Source organism: Onychostoma macrolepis, chromosome 23 (genome assembly GCF_012432095.1).
Source record: "Onychostoma macrolepis isolate SWU-2019 chromosome 23, ASM1243209v1, whole genome shotgun sequence".
In the NCBI taxonomy this organism is placed as follows: Eukaryota; Metazoa; Chordata; class Actinopteri; order Cypriniformes; family Cyprinidae; genus Onychostoma; species Onychostoma macrolepis.
The window spans coordinates 19,719,283-19,736,943 of NC_081177.1; the positions used below are offsets into that span (position 1 = coordinate 19,719,283).

A 17,661-nucleotide genomic window follows, 5' to 3' on the forward strand; every position below is an offset into this window, starting at 1 on the left:
TTTAAAAATCAGTCTAACTAAAGACCATAGTGTTTGGTAATATGCATTGAGTCAACAGCTCCAGTGGTGCAATCGGAAAGCAGCTCCAGTGGTGCAATAGGTCAGCGCGTGGTACTTATAAGGCAGTACGCAGAGCAATGCTGAGGTTGTGAGTTCAAACCTCACCTGGAGCAAGCTTTTATAAAGCGAGAGACATTTCAGTAGCAATGGAATTTATAGCGTAACATAAACGATCAGTTGAAAAGTAGATTCCTCTTATCACTTAGAAAAAGATTTTAAAAATCAGTCTAACTAAAGACCATAGTGTTTGGTAATATGCACTTGAGTCAACAGCTCCAGTGGTGCAGTCGGAAAGCAGCTCCAGTGGTGCAATCGGAAAGCAGCTCCAGTGGTGCAATAGGTCAGCGCGTGGTACTTATAAGGCAGTACGCAGAGCAATGCTGAGGTTGTGAGTTCAAGCCTCACCTGGAGCAAGCTTTTATAAAGCGAGAGACATTTCAGTAGCAATGGAATTTATAGCGTAACATAAACGATCAGTTGAAAATCAGATGGCTGTAAACAGTTAGAGGAAAGATCATGGATTAACTTGAAAGATCACTTTAAATAAAGACCATAGTGTTTGGTAATATGCATTGAGTCAACAGCTCCAGTGGTGCAGTCGGAAAGCAGCTCCAGTGGTGCAATCGGAAAGCAGCTCCAGTGGCGCAATAGGTCAGCGCGTGGTACTTATAAGGCAGTACGCAGAGCAATGCTGAGGTTGTGAGTTCAAGCCTCACCTGGAGCAAGCTTTTAAAAAGCGAGACATTTCAGTAGCAATGGAATTTATAGCGTAACATAAACGATCAGTTGAAAAGTAGATTCCTGTTATCACTTAGAAAAAGTTTTTAAAAATCAGTCTAACTAAAGACCATAGTGTTTGGTAATATGTACTTGAGTCAACAGCTCCAGTGGTGCAATCGGTCAGCGTGTGGTACTTATAAGGCAGTACGCAGAGCAATGCCGAGGTTGTGAGTTCAAACCTCACCTGGAGCAAGCTTTTAAAAAGCGAGAGACATTACAGTAGCAATGGAATTTATAGCGTAACATAAACGATCAGTTGAAAAGTGGATTCCTGTTATCACTTAGAAAAAGATTTTAAAAATCAGTCTAACTAAAGACCATAGTGTTTGGTAATATGTACTTGAGTCAACAGCTCCAGTGGTGCAATCGGTACTTATAAGGCAGCACGCAGCAGAGCAATGCTGAGGTTGTGAGTTCAAGCCTCACCTGGAGCAAGCATTTGAAAAGCGAGAGACATTACAGTAGCAATGGAATTTATAGCGTAACATAAACGATCAGTTGAAAAGTAGGTTCCTGTTATCACTTAGAAAAAGATTTTAAAAATCAGTCTAACTAAAGACCATAGTGTTTGGTAATATGTACTTGAGTCAACAGCTCCAGTGGTGCAATCGGAAAGCAGCTCCAGTGGCGCAATAGGTCAGCGCGTGGTACTTATAAGGCAGTACGCAGAGCAATGCTGAGGTTGTGAGTTCAAACCTCACCTGGAGCAAGGTTTTAAAAAGCGAGAGACATTACAGTAGCAATGGAGTTCATAGCCTAACATAAAGGATCAGTTGAAAATCAGATGGCTGTAAACAGTTAGAGGAAAGATCATGGATTAACTTGAAAGATCACTTTAACTAAAGACCATAGTGTTTGGTAATATGCACTTGAGTCAACAGCTCCAGTGGCGCAATTGGTCAGCGTGTGGTACATATAAGGCAATTTCGCAGCAGAGCAATGCTGAGGTTGTGAGTTCAAGCCTCACCTGGAGCAAGTTTTTAAAAAGCGAGAGACATTACAGTAGCAATGGAGTTCATAGCCTAACATAAAGGATCAGTTGAAAATCAGATGGCTGTAAACAGTTAGAGGAAAGATTAACTTGAAAGATCACTTTAACTAAAGACCATAGTGTTTGGTAATATGCACTTGAGTCAACAACTCCAGTGGTGCAGTCGGAAAGCAGCTTCAGAGGCACAATCGGAAAGTAGCTCCAGTGGGGCAATTGGTACTTATAAGGCAGTACGTCGCAGAGCAATGCTGAGGTTGTGAGTTCAAACCTCACCTGGAGCAGCATTTCAGAAAGCGAGAGATATTTCAGTAGCAATGGAGTTCATAGCCTAACATAAACAATCAGTTGAAAAGTAGATTCCTGATATCACTTAGAAAAAATATTTTAAAAATCAGTCTAACTATAGACCATAGTGTTTGGTAATATGCACTTGAGTCAACAACTCCAGTGGTGCAGTCGGAAAGCAGCTCCAGTGGTGCAATCGGTACTTATAAGGCAGTACGCAGCAGAGCAATGCTGAGGTTGTGAGTTCAAGCCTCACCTGGAGCAAGCTTTTATAAAGCGAGAGACATTTCAGTAGCAATGGAGTTCATAGCCTAACATAAACGATCAGTTGAAAAGTAGTTTCCTCTTATCACTTAGGAACAAAGACTTGGTCTGGTTTTAAAAAATCAGTCTAACTAAAGACCATAGTGTTTGGTAATATGCACTTGAGTCAACAGCTCCAGTGGTGCAATCGGTCAGCGTGTGGTACTTATAAGGCAGTACGCAGCAGAGCTATGACGAGGTTGTGAGTTCGAGCCTCACCTGGAGCAAGGTTTTAAAAAGCGAGAGACATTTCAGTAGCAATGGAGTTCATAGCCTAACATAAACGATCAGTTGAAAAGTAGATTCCTGTTATCACTTAGAAAAAGATTTTAAAAATCAGTCTAACTAAAGACCATAGTGTTTGGTAATATGTACTTGAGTCAACAGCTCCAGTGGTGCAATCGGAAAGCAGCTCCAGTGGTGCAATAGGTCAGCGCGGTACTTATAAGGCAGTACGCAGCAGAGCAATGCCGAGGTTGTGAGTTCAAGCCTCACCTGGAGCAAGGTTTTAAAAAGCGAGAGACATTTCAGTAGCAATGGAATTCATAGCCTAACATAAGCGATCAGTTGAAAAGTAGGTTCCTCTTATCACTTAGAAAAAGACTTGGTCTATTTTAAAAATCAGTCTAACTAAAGACCATAGTGTTTGGTAATATGCATTTAAGTCAACAGCTCCAGTGGCGCAATAGGTCAGCGCTGGTACTTATAAGGCAGTACGCAGAGCAATGCTGAGGTTGTGAGTTCAAGCCTCACCTGGAGCAAGCTTTTATAAAGCGAGAGACATTTCAGTAGCAATGGAGTTCATAGCCTAACATAAACGATCAGTTGAAAAGTAGGTTCCTCTTATCACTTAGGAACAAAGACTTGGTCTGTGTTTAAAAAATCATTCTAACTAAAGACCATAGTGTTTGGTAATATGCACTTGAGTCAACAACTCCAGTGGTGCAGTCGGAAAGCAGCTCCAGTGGTGCAATCGGTTCTTATAAAGCAGTACGCAGCAGAGCAATGCTGAAGTTGTGAGTTCGAGCCTCACCTGGAGCAAGCATTTGAAAAGCAAGAGACATTTCAGTAGCAATGGAGTTCATAGCCTAACATAAACGATCAGTTGAAAAGTAGGTTCCTCTTATCACTTAGGAACAAAGACTTGGTCTATTTTAAAAATCAGTCTAACTAAAGACCATAGTGTTTGGTAATATGCACTTGAGTCAACAGCTCCAGTGGCGCAATAGGTCAGCGCGCGGTACTTATAAGGCAGTACGCAGCAGAGCAATGCCGAGGTTGTGAGTTCGAGCCTCACCTGGAGCAAGGTTTTAAAAAGCGAGAGACATTACAGTAGCAATGGAATTGATAGCGTAACATAAACGATCAGTTGAAAAGTAGGTTCCTCTTATCACTTAGGAACAAAGACTTGGTCTATTTTAAAAATCATTCTAACTAAAGACCATAGTGTTTGGTAATATGCATTTATGTCAACAGCTCCAGTGGCGCAATAGGTCAGCGCGCGGTACTTATAAGGCAGTACAGCAGAGCAATGCTGAGGTTGTGAGTTCGAGCCTCACCTGGAGCAAGATTTTAAAAAGCGAGAGACATTTCAGTAGCAATGGAATTAATAGCCTAACATAAAGGATCAGTTGAAAATCAGATGGCTGTAAACAGTTAGAGGAAAGATCATGGATTAACTTGAAAGATCACTTTAACTAAAGACCATAGTGTTTGGTAATATGCACTTGAATCAACAGCTCCAGTGGCGCAATTGGTCAGCGCGTGGTACACATAAGGCAATACGCAGCAGAGATATGCCGAGGTTGTGAGTTCAAGCCTCACCTGGAGCAAGCTTTTATAAAGCGAGAGACATTTCAGTAGCAATGGAGTTCATAGCCTAACATAAACGATCAGTTGAAAAGTAGGTTCCTCTTATCACTTAGGAACAAAGACTTGGTCTAGGTTTAAAAAATCAGTCTAACTAAAGACCATAGTGTTTGGTAATATGCACTTGAGTCAACAGCTCCAGTGGCGCAATAGGTCAGCGCGCGGTACTTATAAGGCAGTACGCAGCAGAGCAATGCCGAGGTTGTGAGTTCGAGCCTCACCTGGAGCAAGGTTTTAAAAAGCGAGAGACATTTCAGTAGCAATGGAGTTCATAGCCTAACATAAACGATCAGTTGAAAATCAGATGGCTGTAAACAGTTAGAGGAAAGATCATGGATTAACTTGAAAGATCACTTTAACTAAAGACCATAGTGTTTGGTAATATGCATTTGAGTCAACAGCTCCAGTGGCGCAATAGGTCAGCGCGGTACTTATAAGGCAGTACGCAGCAGAGCAATGCCGATGTTGTGAGTTCAAAACTCACCTGGAGCAGCATTTCAGAAAGCGAGAGACAGTTCAGTAGCAATGGAGTTCATAGCCCAACATAAACGATCAGTTGAAAAGTAGATTCTTGTTATCACTTAGAAAAAAACACTTGGTCTATTTTTAAAAAAATCATTCTAACTAAAGACCATAGTGTTTGGTAATATGCGTTTATGTCAACAGCTCCAGTGGCGCAATAGGTCAGTGCGCGGTACTTATAAGGCAGTACGTAGCAGAGCAATGCCGAGGTTGTGAGTTGGAGCCTCACCTGGAGCAAGATTTTAAAAGGCGAGAGACATTTCAGTAGCAATGGAGTTCATAGCCTAACATAAACGATCAGTTGAAAAGTAGGTTCCTGTTATCACTTAGAAAAAACACTTGGTCTATTTTAAAAAATCAGTCTAACTAAAGACCATAGTGTTTGGTAATATGCTTGAGTCAACAGCTCCAGTGGTGCAATCGGAAAGCAGCTCCAGTGGCGCAATAGGTCAGCGCGCGGTACTTATAAGGCAGTACGCAGCAGAGCAATGCCGAGGTTGTGAGTTCGAGCCTCACCTGGAGCAAGGTTTCAGAAAGCGAGAGACATTTCAGTAGCAATGGAGTTCATAGCCCAACATAAACGATCAGTTGAAAAGTAGATTCTTGTTATCACTTAGAAAAAAACACTTGGTCTATTTTAAAAAATCATTCTAACTAAAGACCATAGTGTTTGGTAATATGCATTGAGTCAACAGCTCCAGTGGCGCAATAGGTCAGCGCTGGTACTTATAAGGCAGTACGCAGCAGAGCAATGCCGAGGTTGTGAGTTCGAGCCTCACCTGGAGCAAGCTTTTAAAAAGCGAGAGACATTTCAGTAGCAATGGAGTTCATAGCCTAACATAAACGATCAGTTGAAAAGTAGGTTCCTGTTATCACTTAGAAAAAGACTTGGTCTATTTTAAAAATCAGTCTAACTAAAGACCATAGTGTTTGGTAATATGCATTTAAGTCAACAGCTCCAGTGGCGCAATAGGTCAGCGCGCGGTACTTATAAGGCAGTACGCAGCAGAGCAATGCCGAGGTTGTGAGTTCGAGCCTCACCTGGAGCAAGCTTTTAAAAAGCGAGAGACATTTCAGTAGCAATGGAGTTCATAGCTAACATAAACGATCAGTTGAAAATCAGATGGCTGTAAACAGTTAGAGGAAAGATCATGGATTATCTTGAAAGATCACTTTAACTAAAGACCATAGTGTTTGGTAATATGCATTTGAGTCAACAGCTCCAGTGGTGCAGTCGGAAAGCAGCTCCAGTGGTGCAGTCGGAAAGCAGCTCCAGTGGTGCAATCGGAAAGCAGCTCCAGTGGTGCAGTCGGAAAGCAGCTCCAGTGGTGCAGTCGGAAAGCAGCTCCAGTGGTGCAATCGGTTCTTATAAGGCAGTACGCAGAGCAATGCTGAGGTTGTGAGTTCAAGCCTCACCTGGAGCAAGTTTTAAAAAGCGAGAGACATTTCAGTAGCAATGGAGTTCATAGCCTAACATAAGCGATCAGTTGAAAATCAGATGGCTGTAAACAGTTAGAGGAAAGATCATGGATTATCTTGAAAGATCACTTTAACTAAAGACCATAGTGTTTGGTAATATGCATTTGAGTCAACAGCTCCAGTGGTGCAATCGGAAAGCAGCTCCAGTGGTGCAGTCGGAAAGCAGCTCCAGTGGTGCAATCGGTACTTATAAGGCAGTACAGCAGAGCAATGCTGAGGTTGTGAGTTCAAGCCTCACCTGGAGCAAGGTTTTATAAAGCGAGAGACATTACAGTAGCAATGGAATTTATAGCGTAACATAAATGATCAGTTGAAAAGTAGATTCTGTTATCACTTAGAAAAAGACTTGGTCTAGGTTTAAAAAATCAGTCTAACTAAAGACCATAGTGTTTGGTAATATGCATTTGAGTCAACAGCTCCAGTGGTGCAATCGGAAAGCAGCTCCAGTGGTGCAATAGGTCAGCGCGGTACTTATAAGGCAGTACGCAGCAGAGCAATGCCGAGGTTGTGAGTTCGAGCCTCACCTGGAGCAAGGTTTTAAAAAGCGAGAGACATTACAGTAGCAATGGAGTTCATAGCGTAACATAAACGATCAGTTGAAAAGTAGGTTCCTCTTATCACTTAGGAACAAAGACTTGGTCTAGGTTTAAAAATCAGTCTAACTAAAGACCATAGTGTTTGGTAATATGCATTTGAGTCAACAGCTCCAGTGGTGCAATCGGTTCTTATAAGGCAGTACGCAGCAGAGCAATGCTGAGGTTGTGAGTTCAAGCCTCACCTGGAGCAAGTTTTAAAAAGCGAGACATTTCAGTAGCAATGGAATTCATAGCCTAACATAAGCGATCAGTTGAAAAGTAGGTTCCTCTTATCACTTAGGAACAAAGACTTGGTCTATTTTAAAAATCAGTCTAACTAAAGACCATAGTGTTTGGTAATATGCATTTAGTCAACAGCTCCAGTGGTGCAGTCGGAAAGCAGCTCCAGTGGCGCAATAGGTCAGCGCGGTACTTATAAGGCAGCACGCAGCAGAGCAATGCCGAGGTTGTGAGTTCGAGCCTCACCTGGAGCAAGTTTTAAAAAGCGAGAGACATTACAGTAGCAATGGAAGTTCATAGCCTAACATAAACGATCAGTTGAAAATCAGATGGCTGTAAACAGTTAGAGGAAAGATCATGGATTAACTTGAAAGATCACTTTAACTAAAGACCATAGTGTTTGGTAATATGCACTTGAGTCAACAGCTCCAGTGGCGCAATAGGTCAGCGCGTGGTACTTATAAGGCAGTACGCAGCAGAGATATGCCGAGGTTGTGAGTTCAAGCCTCACCTGGAGCAAGCTTTTATAAAGCGAGAGACATTTCAGTAGCAAAGGAGTTCATAGCGTAACATAAACGATCAGTTGAAAAGTAGGTTCCTCTTATCACTTAGGAACAAAGACTTAGTCTAGGTTTAAAAAATCAGTCTAACTAAAGACCATAGTGTTTGGTAATATGCACTTGAGTCAACAGCTCCAGTGGCGCAATAGGTCAGCGCGCGGTACTTATAAGGCAGTACGCAGCAGAGCAATGCCGAGGTTGTGAGTTCAAACCTCACCTGGAGCAAGCATTTGAAAAGCGAGAGACATTTCAGTAGCAATGGAGTTCATAGCCTAACATAAACGATCAGTTGAAAAGTAGATTCCTGTTATCACTTAGAAAAAGATTTTAAAAATCAGTCTAACTAAAGACCATAGTGTTTGGTAATATGTACTTGAGTCAACAACTCCAGTGGTGCAGTCGGAAAGCAGCTCCAGTGGTGCAATCGGTTCTTATAAGGCAGTACGCAGCAGAGCAATGCCGAGGTTGTGAGTTCAAGCCTCACCTGGAGCAAGCTTTTATAAAGCGAGAGACATTTCAGTAGCAATGGAGTTCATAGCCTAACATAAACGATCAGTTGAAAAGTAGGTTCCTCTTATCACTTAGGAACAAAGACTTGGTCTGGTTTTAAAAAATCAGTCTAACTAAAGACCATAGTGTTTGGTAATATGCACTTGAGTCAACAGCTCCAGTGGCGCAATAGGTCAGCGCGCGGTACTTATAAGGCAGTACGCAGCAGAGCAATGCCGAGGTTGTGAGTTCGAGCCTCACCTGGAGCAAGGTTTTAAAAAGCGAGAGACATTACAGTAGCAATGGAATTTATAGCGTAACATAAATGATCAGTTGAAAAGTAGATTCTTGTTATCACTTAGAAAAAAACACTTGGTCTATTTTTAAAAAAATCATTCTAACTAAAGACCATAGTGTTTGGTAATATGCATTTATGTCAACAGCTCCAGTGGTGCAGTCGGAAAGCAGCTCCAGTGGTGCAATCGGTACTTATAAGGCAGTACGCAGAGCAATGCTGAGGTTGTGAGTTCGAGCCTCACCTGGAGCAAGCTTTTAAAAAGCGAGAGACATTTCAGTAGCAATGGAGTTCATAGCCTAACATAAACGATCAGTTGAAAAGTAGGTTCCTGTTATCACTTAGAAAAAAGACTTGGTCTATTTTAAAAATCATTCTAACTAAAGACCATAGTGTTTGGTAATATGCATTGAGTCAACAGCTCCAGTGGCGCAATAGGTCAGCGCGGTACTTATAAGGCAGTACGCAGCAGAGCAATGCCGAGGTTGTGAGTTCGAGCCTCACCTGGAGCAAGGTTTTAAAAAGCGAGAGACATTTCAGTAGCAATGGAGTTCATAGCCTAACATAAACGATCAGTTGAAAATCAGATGGCTGTAAACAGTTAGAGGAAAGATCATGGATTATCTTGAAAGATCACTTTAACTAAAGACCATAGTGTTTGGTAATATGCATTTGAGTCAACAGCTCCAGTGGTGCAATCGGAAAGCAGCTCCAGTGGTGCAATCGGAAAGCAGCTCCAGTGGCGCAATAGGTCAGCGGTACTTATAAGGCAGTACGCAGCAGAGCAATGCCGAGGTTGTGAGTTCGAGCCTCACCTGGAGCAAGGTTTTAAAAAGCGAGAGACATTACAGTAGCAATGGAATTTATAGCGTAACATAAATGATCAGTTGAAAAGTAGGTTCCTCATCACTTAGGAACAAAGACTTAGTCTAGGTTTAAAAAATCAGTCTAACTAAAGACTATAGTGTTTGGTAATATTCGTTTGAGAGAGCCGCTTCATTGGTGCAGTCAGAAGCTCCAGTGGCGCAATTGGTCAGCGCACGGTACTTATGAGGCAGTACGCAGCAGAGCAATGCTGAGGTTGTGAGTTCGAGCCTCACCTCGAGCAAGTTTTTAAAAAGCGAGAGACATTACAGTAGCAATGGAGTTCATAGCCTAACATAAACGATCAGTTGAAAATCAGATGGCTGTAAACAGTTAGAGGAAAGATCATGGATTAACTTGAAAGATCACTTTAACTAAAGACCATAGTGTTTGGTAATATGCACTTGAATCAACAGCTCCAGTGGCGCAATTGGTCAGCGCGTGGTACACATAAGGCAATACGCAGCAGAGCAATGCAGAGGTTGTGAGTTCAAACCTCACCTGGAGCAGGCTTTCAGAAAGCGAGAGACATTTCGGTAGCAATGGAGTTCATAGCCTGACATGTACGATCAGTTGAAAAGTAGGTTCCTCTTATCACTTAGGAACAAAGACTTGGTCTAGGTTTAAAAAATCAGTCTAACTAAAGACCATAGTGTTTGGTAATATGCACTTGAGTCAACAGCTCCAGTGGCGCAATAGGTCAGCGCGGTACTTATAAGGCAGCACGCAGCAGAGCAATGCCGAGGTTGTGAGTTCGAGCCTCACCTGGAGCAAGTTTTTAAAAAGCGAGAGACATTTCAGTAGCAATGGAGTTCATAGCCTAACATAAACGATCAGTTGAAAATCAGATGGCTGTAAACAGTTAGAGGAAAGATCATGGATTAACTTGAAAGATCAGTTTAACTAAAGACCATAGTGTTTGGTAATATGCATTTAAGTCAACAGCTCCAGTGGCGCAATTGGTCAGCGCGTGGTACTTATAAGGCAATACGCAGCAGAGCAATGCAGAGGTTGTGAGTTCAAACCTCACCTGGAGCAGCATTTCAGAAAGCGAGAGACATTTCAGTAGCAATGGAGTTCATAGCCCAACATAAACGATCAGTTGAAAAGTAGGTTCCTGTTATCACTTAGAAAAAGACTTGGTCTATTTTAAAAAATCAGTCTAACTAAAGACCATAGTGTTTGGTAATATGTACTTGAGTCAACAGCTCCAGTGGCGCAATAGGTCAGCGCGCGGTACTTATAAGGCAGTACGCAGCAGAGCAATGCCGAGGTTGTGAGTTCGAGCCTCACCTGGAGCAAGCTTTTATAAAGCGAGAGACATTTCAGTAGCAATGGAGTTCATAGCCTAACATAAACGATCAGTTGAAAAGTAGGTTCCTGTTATCACTTAGGAACAAAGACTTGGTCTATTTTAAAAAATCAGTCTAACTAAAGACCATAGTGTTTGGTAATATGCATTTGAGTCAACAGCTCCAGTGGTGCAGTCGGAAAGCAGCTCCAGTGGCGCAATAGGTCAGCGCGGTACTTATAAGGCAGTACGCAGCAGAGCAATGCCGAGGTTGTGAGTTCGAGCCTCACCTGGAGCAAGGTTTTAAAAGCGAGAGACATTACAGTAGCAATGGAATTTATAGCGTAACATAAATGATCAGTTGAAAAGTAGGTTCCTCTTATCACTTAGAAAAAACACTTGGTCTATTTTAAAAATCAGTCTAACTAAAGACCATAGTGTTTGGTAATATGCATTGGTGCAGTCAGACAGAAGCTCCAGTGGCGCAATAGGTCAGCGTGGTACTTATAAGGCAGTACGCAGCAGAGCAATGCCGAGGTTGTGAGTTCGAGCCTCACCTGGAGCAAGGTTTTATAAAGCGAGAGACATTACAGTAGCAATGGAATTTATAGCGTAACATAAATGATCAGTTGAAAAGTAGATTCTTGTTATCACTTAGAAAAAACACTTGGTCTATTTTAAAAAATCATTCTAACTAAAGACCATAGTGTTTGGTAATATGCATTTATGTCAACAGCTCCAGTGGCGCAATAGGTCAGCGCCGGTACTTATAAGGCAGTACGTAGCAGAGCAATGCTGAGGTTGTGAGTTGGAGCCTCACCTGGAGCAAGGTTTTAAAAGCGAGAGACATTTCAGTAGCAATGGAGTTCATAGCTAACATAAACGATCAGTTGAAAAGTAGGTTCCTGTTATCACTTAGAAAAAAACTCAGTCTATTTTAAAAAATCATTCTAACTAAAGACCATAGTGTTTGGTAATATGCATTTACGTCAACAGCTCCAGTGGTGCAGTCGGAAAGCAGCTCCAGTGGCGCAATAGGTCAGCGTGGTACTTATAAGGCAGTACGCAGCAGAGCAATGCCGAGGTTGTGAGTTCGAGCCTCACCTGGAGCAAGGTTTTAAAAGCGAGAGACATTACAGTAGCAATGGAATTTATAGCGTAACATAAATGATCAGTTGAAAAGTAGGTTCCTGTTATCACTTAGAAAAAGACTTGGTCTATTTTAAAAAATCATTCTAACTAAAGACCATAGTGTTTGGTAATATGCATTTAGTCAACAGCTCCAGTGGCGCAATAGGTCAGCGCGGTACTTATAAGGCAGTACGCAGCAGAGCAATGCTGAGGTTGTGAGTTCGAGCCTCACCTGGAGCAAGGTTTTAAAAGCGAGAGACATTTCAGTAGCAATGGAGTTCATAGCCTAACATAAACGATCAGTTGAAAATCAGATGGCTGTAAACAGTTAGAGGAAAGATCATGGATTATCTTGAAAGATCACTTTAACTAAAGACCATAGTGTTTGGTAATATGCATTTGAGTCAACAGCTCCAGTGGTGCAGTCGGAAAGCAGCTCCAGTGGTGCAGTCGGAAAGCAGCTCCAGTGGCGCAATAGGTCAGCGCCGGTACTTATAAGGCAGTACGCAGCAGAGCAATGCCGAGGTTGTGAGTTCGAGCCTCACCTGGAGCAAGGTTTTAAAAAGCGAGAGACATTACAGTAGCAATGGAATTTATAGCGTAACATAAATGATCAGTTGAAAAGTAGGTTCCTCATCACTTAGGAACAAAGACTTAGTCTAGGTTTAAAAAATCAGTCTAACTAAAGACCATAGTGTTTGGTAATATTCGTTTGAGAGAGCCGCTTCATTGGTGCAGTCAGACAGAAGCTCCAGTGGCGCAATAGGTCAGCGCGCGGTACTTATAAGGCAGTACGCAGCAGAGCAATGCCGAGGTTGTGAGTTCGAGCCTCACCTGGAGCAAGTTTTTAAAAAGCGAGAGACATTACAGTAGCAATGGAGTTCATAGCCTAACATAAACGATCAGTTGAAAAGTAGATTCTTGTTATCACTTAGAAAAAAACACTTGGTCTATTTTAAAAAATCATTCTAACTAAAGACCATAGTGTTTGGTAATATGCATTTAAGTCAACAGCTCCAGTGGCGCAATAGGTCAGCGCGCGGTACTTATAAGGCAGTACGCAGCAGAGCAATGCCGAGGTTGTGAGTTGGAGCCTCACCTGGAGCAAGATTTTAAAAGGCGAGAGACATTTCAGTAGCAATGGAGTTCATAGCCTAACATAAACGATCAGTTGAAAAGTAGGTTCCTGTTATCACTTAGAAAAAAGACTTGGTCTATTTTAAAAAATCATTCTAACTAAAGACCATAGTGTTTGGTAATATGCATTTAGTCAACAGCTCCAGTGGTGCAATAGGTCAGCGCGTGGTACTTATAAGGCAGTACGCAGCAGAGCTATGCCGAGGTTGTGAGTTCGAGCCTCACCTGGAGCAAGGTTTTAAAAAGCGAGAGACATTACAGTAGCAATGGAATTTATAGCGTAACATAAATGATCAGTTGAAAAGTAGGTTCCTCATGACTTAGGAACAAAGACTTAGTCTTGGTTTAAAAATCAGTCTAACTAAAGACCATAGTGTTTGGTAATATTCGCTTGAGAGAGCCGCTTCATTGGTGCAGTCAGACAGAAGCTCCAGTGGCGCAATAGGTCAGCGCCGGTACTTATAAGGCAGTACGCAGCAGAGCAATGCCGAGGTTGTGAGTTCAAGCCTCACCTGGAGCAAGTTTTAAAAAGCGAGAGACATTTCAGTAGCAATGGAGTTCATAGCCTAACATAAAGGATCAGTTGAAAATCAGATGGCTGTAAACAGTTAGAGGAAAGATCATGGATTAACTTGAAAGATCACTTTAACTAAAGACCATAGTGTTTGGTAATATGCACTTGAGTCAACAGCTCCAGTGGCGCAATTGGTCAGCGCGTGGTACATATAAGGCAGTACGCAGCAGAGCAATGCTGAGGTTGTGAGTTCAAGCCTCACCTGGAGCAAGTTTTTATAAAGCGAGAGACATTTCAGTAGCAATGGAGTTCATAGCCTAACATAAACGATCAGTTGAAAAGTAGGTTCCTCTTATCACTTAGGAACAAAGACTTGGTCTAGGTTTAAAAAATCAGTCTAACTAAAGACCATAGTGTTTGGTAATATGCACTTGAGTCAACAACTCCAGTGGTGCAGTCGGAAAGCAGCTCCAGTGGTGCAGTCGGAAAGCAGCTCCAGTGGGGCAATTGGTACTTATAAGGCAGCACGCAGCAGAGCAATGCTGAGGTTGTGAGTTCAAACCTCACCTGGAGCAGCATTTCAGAAAGCGAGAGACATTTCAGTAGCAATGGAGTTCATAGCCTAACATAAACGATCAGTTGAAAAGTAGATTCCTGATATCACTTAGAAAAAATATTTTAAAAATCAGTCTAACTAAAGACCATAGTGTTTGGTAATATGCACTTGAGTCAACAGCTCCAGTGGTGCAGTCGGAAAGCAGCTCCAGTGGCGCAATAGGTCAGCGCTGGTACTTATAAGGCAGTACGCAGCAGAGCAATGCTGAGGTTGTGAGTTCAAGCCTCACCTGGAACAAGCTTTTATAAAGCGAGAGACATTTCAGTAGCAATGGAGTTCATAGCCTAACATAAACAATCAGTTGAAAAGTAGGTTCCTCTTATCACTTAGGAACAAAGACTTGGTCTGGTTTAAAAATCAGTCTAACTAAAGACCATAGTGTTTGGTAATATGCACTTGAGTCAACAGCTCCAGTGGCGCAATAGGTCAGCGCCGGTACTTATAAGGCAGTACGCAGCAGAGCAATGCCGAGGTTGTGAGTTCGAGCCTCACCTGGAGCAAGTTTTAAAAAGCGAGAGACATTTCAGTAGCAATGGAATTCATAGCTTAACATAAACGATCAGTTGAAAAGTAGATTCCTGTTATCACTTAGAAAAAACACTTGGTCTATTTTAAAAAATCATTCTAACTAAAGACCATAGTGTTTGGTAATATGCATTTAAGTCAACAGCTCCAGTGGCGCAATAGGTCAGCGGTACTTATAAGGCAGTACGCAGCAGAGCAATGCCGAGGTTGTGAGTTCGAGCCTCACCTGGAGCAAGGTTTTAAAAAGCGAGAGACATTACAGTAGCAATGGAATTCATAGCGTAACATAAATGATCAGTTGAAAAGTAGATTCTTGTTATCACTTAGAAAAAAACACTTGGTCTATTTTTAAAAAAATCATTCTAACTAAAGACCATAGTGTTTGGTAATATGCGTTTACGTCAACAGCTCCAGTGGCGCAATAGGTCAGCGCGCGGTACTTATAAGGCAGTACGTAGCAGAGCAATGCCGAGGTTGTGAGTTCGAGCCTCACCTGGAGCAAGCTTTTAAAAAGCGAGAGAAATTTCAGTAGCAATGGAATTCATAGCCTAACATAAACGATCAGTTGTAAAAGTAGGGTCCTGTTATCACTTAGAAAAAAACACTCGGTCTATCTTTAAAAAAATCAATCTAACTAAAGACCATAGTGTTTGGTAATATGCGTTTACATCAACAGCTCCAGTAGCGCAATAGGTCAGCGTGCGGTACTTATAAGGCAGTACGCAGCAGAGCAATGCCGAGGTTGTGAGTTCGAGCCTCACCTGGAGCAAGCTTTTGAAAAGCGAGAGACATTTCAGTAGCAATGGAGTTCATAGCCTAACATAAACGATCAGTTGAAAAGTAGGTTCCTCTTATCACTTAGGAACAAAGACTTGGTCTAGGTTTAAAAATCAGTCTAACTAAAGACCATAGTGTTTGGTAATATGCATTTAGTCAACAGCTCCAGTGGCGCAATAGGTCAGCGCGCGGTACTTATAAGGCAGTACGCAGCAGAGCAATGCCGAGGTTGTGAGTTCGAGCCTCACCTGGAGCAAGCTTTTGAAAAGCGAGAGACATTTCAGTAGCAATGGAGTTCATAGCCTAACATAAACGATCAGTTGAAAAGTAGATTCCTGTTATCACTTAGAAAAAGTTTTTAAAAATCAGTCTAACTAAAGACCATAGTGTTTGGTAATATGTACTTGAATCAACAGCTCCAGTGGCGCAATAGGTCAGCGCGCGGTACTTATAAGGCAGTACGCAGCAGAGCAATGCCGAGGTTGTGAGTTCGAGCCTCACCTGGAGCAAGTTTTAAAAAGCGAGAGACATTTCAGTAGCAATGGAATTCATAGCGTAACATAAACGATCAGTTGAAAAGTAGATGGCTGTAAACAGTTAGAGGAAAGATCATGGATTATCTTGAAAGATCACTTTAACTAAAGACCATAGTGTTTGGTAATATGCATTTGAGTCAACAGCTCCAGTGGCGCAATTAGTCAACAGCTCCAGTGGTGCAATCGGAAAGCAGCTCCAGTGGTGCAATCGGTACTTATAAGGCAGTACGCAGCAGAGCAATGCTGAAGTTGTGAGTTCGAGCCTCACCTGGAGCAAGGTTTTATAAAGCGAGAGACATTACAGTAGCAATGGAGTTCATAGCCCAACATAAACGATCAGTTGAAAATCAGATGGCTGTAAACAGTTAGAGGATAGATCATGGATTAACTTGAAAGATCACTTTAACTAAAGACCATAGTGTTTGGTAATATGCACTTGAGTCAACAGCTCCAGTGGCGCAATAGGTCAGCGCGGTACTTATAAGGCAGTACGCAGCAGAGCAATGCTGAGGTTGTGAGTTCGAGCCTCACCTGGAGCAAGCTTTTATAAAGCGAGAGACATTACAGTAGCAATGGAGTTCATAGCCCAACATAAACGATCAGTTGAAAATCAGATGGCTGTAAACAGTTAGAGGAAAGATCATGGATTAACTTGAAAGATCACTTTAACTAAAGACCATAGTGTTTGGTAATATGCACTTGAGTCAACAGCTCCAGTGGCGCAATAGGTCAGCGTGGTACTTATAAGGCAGTACGCAGCAGAGCAATGCCGAGGTTGTGAGTTCGAGCCTCACCTGGAGCAAGGTTTTAAAAAGCGAGAGACATTACAGTAGCAATGGAATTTATAGCGTAACATAAATGATCAGTTTAAAAGTAGGTTCCTCATCACTTAGGAACAAAGACTTAGTCTAGGTTTAAAAAATCAGTCTAACTAAAGACTTATAGTGTTTGGTAATATTCGTTTGAGAGAGCCGCTTCATTGGTGCAGTCAGACAGAAGCTCCAGTGGCGCAATTGGTCAGCGCACGGTACTTATAAGGCAGTACGCAGCAGAGCAATGCCGAGGTTGTGAGTTCGAGCCTCACCTGGAGCAAGTTTTTAAAAAGCGAGAGACATTACAGTAGCAATGGAGTTCATAGCCTAACATAAAGGATCAGTTGAAAATCAGATGGCTGTAAACAGTTAGAGGAAAGATCATGGATTAACTTGAAAGATCACTTTAACTAAAGACCATAGTGTTTGGTAATATGCACTTGAGTCAACAGCTCCAGTGGCGCAATTGGTCAGCGCGTGGTACACATAAGGCAGTACGCAGCAGAGCAATGCTGAGGTTGTGAGTTCAAGCCTCAACTGGAGCAAGTTTTTATAAAGCGAGAGACATTTCAGTAGCAATGGAGTTCATAGCCTAACATAAACGATCAGTTGAAAAGTAAGTTCCTCTTATCACTTAGGAACAAAGACTTGGTCTAGGTTTAAAAAATCAGTCTAACTAAAGACCATAGTGTTTGGTAATATGCACTTGAGTCCACAGCTCCAGTGGCGCAATAGGTCAGCGCGCGGTACTTATAAGGCAGTACGCAGCAGAGCAATGCCGAGGTTGTGAGTTCGAGCCTCACCTGGAGCAAGTTTTTAAAAAGCGAGAGACATTTCAGTAGCAATGGAGTTCATAGCCTAACATAAACGATCAGTTGAAAATCAGATGGCTGTAAACAGTTAGAGGAAAGATCATGGATTAACTTGAAAGATCAGTTTAACTAAAGACCATAGTGTTTGGTAATATGCATTTAAGTCAGCAGCTGTAGTGGCCAAATGGGTCAGCGCGT

General features: G+C 42.1%; 28 non-coding genes across 28 annotated transcripts; all 28 read left to right on the forward strand.

The window, feature by feature from the left end:
- The first annotated feature begins 82 nt into the window (after nt 1-82).
- Nucleotides 83-173, forward strand: trnai-uau (transfer RNA isoleucine (anticodon UAU)). Its single transcript is given in 2 exon segments — nt 83-120; nt 138-173. It is a non-coding gene; the product is annotated as a tRNA-Ile (tRNA).
- A 209-nt stretch (nt 174-382) lies between these two features.
- Nucleotides 383-473, forward strand: trnai-uau (transfer RNA isoleucine (anticodon UAU)). The gene is given in 2 exon segments: nt 383-420; nt 438-473. It is a non-coding gene; the product is annotated as a tRNA-Ile (tRNA).
- A 220-nt stretch (nt 474-693) lies between these two features.
- trnai-uau (transfer RNA isoleucine (anticodon UAU)) lies at nt 694-784 on the forward strand. The gene is given in 2 exon segments: nt 694-731; nt 749-784. It is a non-coding gene; the product is annotated as a tRNA-Ile (tRNA).
- A 157-nt stretch (nt 785-941) lies between these two features.
- Nucleotides 942-1,032, forward strand: trnai-uau (transfer RNA isoleucine (anticodon UAU)). The gene is given in 2 exon segments: nt 942-979; nt 997-1,032. It is a non-coding gene; the product is annotated as a tRNA-Ile (tRNA).
- A 426-nt stretch (nt 1,033-1,458) lies between these two features.
- Nucleotides 1,459-1,549, forward strand: trnai-uau (transfer RNA isoleucine (anticodon UAU)). Its single transcript is given in 2 exon segments — nt 1,459-1,496; nt 1,514-1,549. It is a non-coding gene; the product is annotated as a tRNA-Ile (tRNA).
- A 1,003-nt stretch (nt 1,550-2,552) lies between these two features.
- On the forward strand, nt 2,553-2,646 carry trnai-uau (transfer RNA isoleucine (anticodon UAU)). Its single transcript has 2 exons — nt 2,553-2,590; nt 2,611-2,646. It is a non-coding gene; the product is annotated as a tRNA-Ile (tRNA).
- A 984-nt stretch (nt 2,647-3,630) lies between these two features.
- On the forward strand, nt 3,631-3,724 carry trnai-uau (transfer RNA isoleucine (anticodon UAU)). The gene is made up of 2 exons: nt 3,631-3,668; nt 3,689-3,724. It is a non-coding gene; the product is annotated as a tRNA-Ile (tRNA).
- Nucleotides 3,725-3,894: 170 nt separating this feature from the next.
- trnai-uau (transfer RNA isoleucine (anticodon UAU)) lies at nt 3,895-3,986 on the forward strand. The gene is given in 2 exon segments: nt 3,895-3,932; nt 3,951-3,986. It is a non-coding gene; the product is annotated as a tRNA-Ile (tRNA).
- A 171-nt stretch (nt 3,987-4,157) lies between these two features.
- trnam-cau (transfer RNA methionine (anticodon CAU)) lies at nt 4,158-4,251 on the forward strand. The gene is made up of 2 exons: nt 4,158-4,195; nt 4,216-4,251. It is a non-coding gene; the product is annotated as a tRNA-Met (tRNA).
- A 172-nt stretch (nt 4,252-4,423) lies between these two features.
- Nucleotides 4,424-4,517, forward strand: trnai-uau (transfer RNA isoleucine (anticodon UAU)). The gene is made up of 2 exons: nt 4,424-4,461; nt 4,482-4,517. It is a non-coding gene; the product is annotated as a tRNA-Ile (tRNA).
- Nucleotides 4,518-5,240: 723 nt separating this feature from the next.
- trnai-uau (transfer RNA isoleucine (anticodon UAU)) lies at nt 5,241-5,334 on the forward strand. The gene is made up of 2 exons: nt 5,241-5,278; nt 5,299-5,334. It is a non-coding gene; the product is annotated as a tRNA-Ile (tRNA).
- A 431-nt stretch (nt 5,335-5,765) lies between these two features.
- trnai-uau (transfer RNA isoleucine (anticodon UAU)) lies at nt 5,766-5,859 on the forward strand. Its single transcript has 2 exons — nt 5,766-5,803; nt 5,824-5,859. It is a non-coding gene; the product is annotated as a tRNA-Ile (tRNA).
- A 1,670-nt stretch (nt 5,860-7,529) lies between these two features.
- Nucleotides 7,530-7,623, forward strand: trnai-uau (transfer RNA isoleucine (anticodon UAU)). The gene is made up of 2 exons: nt 7,530-7,567; nt 7,588-7,623. It is a non-coding gene; the product is annotated as a tRNA-Ile (tRNA).
- A 172-nt stretch (nt 7,624-7,795) lies between these two features.
- Nucleotides 7,796-7,889, forward strand: trnai-uau (transfer RNA isoleucine (anticodon UAU)). The gene is made up of 2 exons: nt 7,796-7,833; nt 7,854-7,889. It is a non-coding gene; the product is annotated as a tRNA-Ile (tRNA).
- Nucleotides 7,890-8,328: 439 nt separating this feature from the next.
- Nucleotides 8,329-8,422, forward strand: trnai-uau (transfer RNA isoleucine (anticodon UAU)). The gene is made up of 2 exons: nt 8,329-8,366; nt 8,387-8,422. It is a non-coding gene; the product is annotated as a tRNA-Ile (tRNA).
- A 1,040-nt stretch (nt 8,423-9,462) lies between these two features.
- On the forward strand, nt 9,463-9,556 carry trnai-uau (transfer RNA isoleucine (anticodon UAU)). The gene is made up of 2 exons: nt 9,463-9,500; nt 9,521-9,556. It is a non-coding gene; the product is annotated as a tRNA-Ile (tRNA).
- Nucleotides 9,557-10,256: 700 nt separating this feature from the next.
- On the forward strand, nt 10,257-10,350 carry trnai-uau (transfer RNA isoleucine (anticodon UAU)). Its single transcript has 2 exons — nt 10,257-10,294; nt 10,315-10,350. It is a non-coding gene; the product is annotated as a tRNA-Ile (tRNA).
- A 169-nt stretch (nt 10,351-10,519) lies between these two features.
- trnai-uau (transfer RNA isoleucine (anticodon UAU)) lies at nt 10,520-10,613 on the forward strand. Its single transcript has 2 exons — nt 10,520-10,557; nt 10,578-10,613. It is a non-coding gene; the product is annotated as a tRNA-Ile (tRNA).
- Nucleotides 10,614-12,482: 1,869 nt separating this feature from the next.
- Nucleotides 12,483-12,576, forward strand: trnai-uau (transfer RNA isoleucine (anticodon UAU)). Its single transcript has 2 exons — nt 12,483-12,520; nt 12,541-12,576. It is a non-coding gene; the product is annotated as a tRNA-Ile (tRNA).
- A 171-nt stretch (nt 12,577-12,747) lies between these two features.
- On the forward strand, nt 12,748-12,841 carry trnai-uau (transfer RNA isoleucine (anticodon UAU)). The gene is made up of 2 exons: nt 12,748-12,785; nt 12,806-12,841. It is a non-coding gene; the product is annotated as a tRNA-Ile (tRNA).
- Nucleotides 12,842-13,010: 169 nt separating this feature from the next.
- trnai-uau (transfer RNA isoleucine (anticodon UAU)) lies at nt 13,011-13,104 on the forward strand. The gene is made up of 2 exons: nt 13,011-13,048; nt 13,069-13,104. It is a non-coding gene; the product is annotated as a tRNA-Ile (tRNA).
- A 457-nt stretch (nt 13,105-13,561) lies between these two features.
- trnai-uau (transfer RNA isoleucine (anticodon UAU)) lies at nt 13,562-13,655 on the forward strand. Its single transcript has 2 exons — nt 13,562-13,599; nt 13,620-13,655. It is a non-coding gene; the product is annotated as a tRNA-Ile (tRNA).
- A 1,278-nt stretch (nt 13,656-14,933) lies between these two features.
- Nucleotides 14,934-15,027, forward strand: trnai-uau (transfer RNA isoleucine (anticodon UAU)). Its single transcript has 2 exons — nt 14,934-14,971; nt 14,992-15,027. It is a non-coding gene; the product is annotated as a tRNA-Ile (tRNA).
- A 174-nt stretch (nt 15,028-15,201) lies between these two features.
- trnai-uau (transfer RNA isoleucine (anticodon UAU)) lies at nt 15,202-15,295 on the forward strand. Its single transcript has 2 exons — nt 15,202-15,239; nt 15,260-15,295. It is a non-coding gene; the product is annotated as a tRNA-Ile (tRNA).
- Nucleotides 15,296-15,465: 170 nt separating this feature from the next.
- trnai-uau (transfer RNA isoleucine (anticodon UAU)) lies at nt 15,466-15,559 on the forward strand. Its single transcript has 2 exons — nt 15,466-15,503; nt 15,524-15,559. It is a non-coding gene; the product is annotated as a tRNA-Ile (tRNA).
- Nucleotides 15,560-15,718: 159 nt separating this feature from the next.
- trnai-uau (transfer RNA isoleucine (anticodon UAU)) lies at nt 15,719-15,812 on the forward strand. The gene is made up of 2 exons: nt 15,719-15,756; nt 15,777-15,812. It is a non-coding gene; the product is annotated as a tRNA-Ile (tRNA).
- A 1,025-nt stretch (nt 15,813-16,837) lies between these two features.
- trnai-uau (transfer RNA isoleucine (anticodon UAU)) lies at nt 16,838-16,931 on the forward strand. The gene is made up of 2 exons: nt 16,838-16,875; nt 16,896-16,931. It is a non-coding gene; the product is annotated as a tRNA-Ile (tRNA).
- Nucleotides 16,932-17,368: 437 nt separating this feature from the next.
- trnai-uau (transfer RNA isoleucine (anticodon UAU)) lies at nt 17,369-17,462 on the forward strand. The gene is made up of 2 exons: nt 17,369-17,406; nt 17,427-17,462. It is a non-coding gene; the product is annotated as a tRNA-Ile (tRNA).
- Nucleotides 17,463-17,661: the final 199 nt, after the last annotated feature.